Source organism: Peromyscus eremicus, chromosome 12, assembly GCF_949786415.1.
Source record: "Peromyscus eremicus chromosome 12, PerEre_H2_v1, whole genome shotgun sequence".
NCBI lineage: Eukaryota > Metazoa > Chordata > Mammalia > Rodentia > Cricetidae > Peromyscus > Peromyscus eremicus.
Genome location: NC_081428.1, coordinates 48203206 through 48205828, shown reverse-complemented (window position 1 = coordinate 48205828; position 2623 = coordinate 48203206).

The following is a 2623-nucleotide window of genomic DNA, read 5'->3' as shown; positions in this document are numbered from 1 at the left end:
TGGATGAGTAAGTGAATTAAGGCATTAATTGTATTGCTAGTGAATATTTTCCTCTCTAGTTTTAAGAATCTCCATCTCACACTCTTGTCTCTTATTAGTGGACACATCAACCTATTTAATCTCATGTCTAATTTTCTAAGGAATGAGAAGAATAATAGAAAAGGGAGGAAAGAGTACAGAACTGGCAAAATCCTCCCAAATCTTTGTATTTTTAGAAGTTACCAGTTCTTCCTGTCAGCTTTTCCTAGGGTTAAATGCCAACTAAAGAATGACGATTTTTAGAAGTAGTAGTCTTCACAGTTGACACTATAGGGTAGAAAACAGTTATCTTTTCCCTATGCACCTTCATGTTCATGCACTGTACTCATTGGGCTTATTTCTATAATAATTCTTTTGAGTAGTCCACAAACATTGCTTTATCTTGAAAGCACACAGAAGTATTTAATTATAGTATCCAGTAGCTTTTTAAGCAATGGATGAAAAACCTGAACATTTATGTCTCAAATGATTGTACAGTGTAGAAAAATGACAAATTTGTAAGAACTACTTATAAGAATTGTACAAATTCTTGTCTCAGCAGGTGGTTTCAGATAATGATCCACCTTAAGAAAAACCTGTCTTAATTTTATATGAGCAAGGTTGTATATTCAAAGACTTCGCCTATTGGTTACAAATGGCCTTGAGTATTTACTGTAGCCTTTTCTCAGGAAAATTGGCCTGGTGCCCATGTCAGTATTTCACTGCACTAACATGGAATTGGAAAAAGAAATGTTCATACTTTATGTAACATAGATACCTGTGTCTGTTTGTACTTGCTTATGCAAACAAACATGTGATTTCAGACAAGTGGGCTGACATTTGTGTGATATGGTAGGTGATAGGTGTGTTCACATGTGTGTGGACAAGTGGGTACATGCCTCTACTAGTCTTCCAATTTCATAATTTGTAACTTTATAGAAGTCACTCATTTCTTCAAGTGACATTTCTGTTTTAAAGGCTATAGTTTGTGGGTTTTATATTCAGGTTCTTGTCCCAGAAATTTATAGACTGTATTTAAAGCTATTGTAATATCTCTCTAGTGCTGAAGAATTGGGTCACATTTAAACATATTTTCTTTTCCATATTTGTGATCCTATAAATTTTCTTTAATATGTATGCTTCTATAATAAGGCATAATATGGTGACATCTTTTAAATATTTATAAGCAAATTGCTTCTTAACTTATAATAAAACAATGCTAACTGTAGCAATTCATAAACTAATATTGGCAAAGGAGGTAAACAAAAAATAAAATCCTTAATGTGAGTACAATCTTTTGCTTAAAATATTTCAATGTAAAAATTTCACCTTCACCATGTGACATTGCTGGTAAATACAGTTCTTGATGTGGCCTCTCCTAGGCCAGGTCTGATTTTTTGCTTCTTGGTATCTCTAGTGACACACTGTCCTTATATTTTCTCACTAAAGCTCCTACTGAGTAATCTATTTCTTTGAAGTTGTCTCGAGCCACGATTTATTGTGAGTGCTGACTTATCTTTTCTCACTAAAGCTCCTACTGTGTAATCTATTTCTTTGAAGTTGTCTCAAGCCATGACTTATTGTGAGTGCTGACCTTATAGTCTTACTCAATTTTCTTGAAAATGTATACTCATACATCAGTACCTTGTCTAGTTATCATCAGAGAGGCTTCCTCTGGCAACAGATAGGAGTGGGTACAGAGACCCACAGCCAGACACTATGTGGAGAGTCTAAATTGGAGGTTTTCATCAGGTCAATCCCCTTGAAACTCAGGAAACCCTGGAAAGGAGAGGAAGGAAAAATTGTAGGAGTCAGATGGGCTGAAGGACACCCAGAGGACATGGCCCACAGAATCAGTTAAAGCAGGGCTTACATGAGCTCACAGAGACTGAAATGTCAAACATGGGGCTTGTAAAGATCTGTACCAGATTCTCTGCATATGTGTTATGGCTGTTAGCTTGGATTTTTTGTAGGAATCCTAGTAGTAGAAAAGGGTGTGTTTCTAACTCCTTTGCCTGTTCTTGGGACTCTTTTCCTCTATTGGGTTGCCTTGCTCAGCCTTGATATGAGGGCTTTTGCCTTGTTTTACTGTATTTTGTTTTATGGTATTTGATTGTCATCTCTTGGAGGCCTGCTCTGTTCTGAAAGGAGATGGAGGGATAGTGGATCTGGGGGAGAGTGGAGGTGGGGTGGGGGAATCTGGAAGGAGCAGAGTGAGGGGAAGCTGTGGTCAGGATGTATTATATGATTGGAGAATCTGTTATCAACAAAAACAAACAAACAAACACAAATCGTATTGAATATACCATGTACCCCAACAAAAAAAAGAATACAATATATAAGAAAAATGTACATTCAAATCCTTTCCATTTTAAAACCAAATCTTTTGCTTAAAAATAAATAATTAAAAAATACTTTGGTTGTGAGCCTAGCCCTTAATGGCTGAGCCATCTCTCCAGCCCACTTGGCCAAGCTCCTGGAATTCAGTTGAAGAGAGGGAAGAGGGGTATAAGCGCAAGGAGGGTCAGGATCACAATTAGAAAAAAAACAAAACAAAACAAAACAAAAAAACAAACAAACCACAGAGTTAGCCAACCCAAGCTAG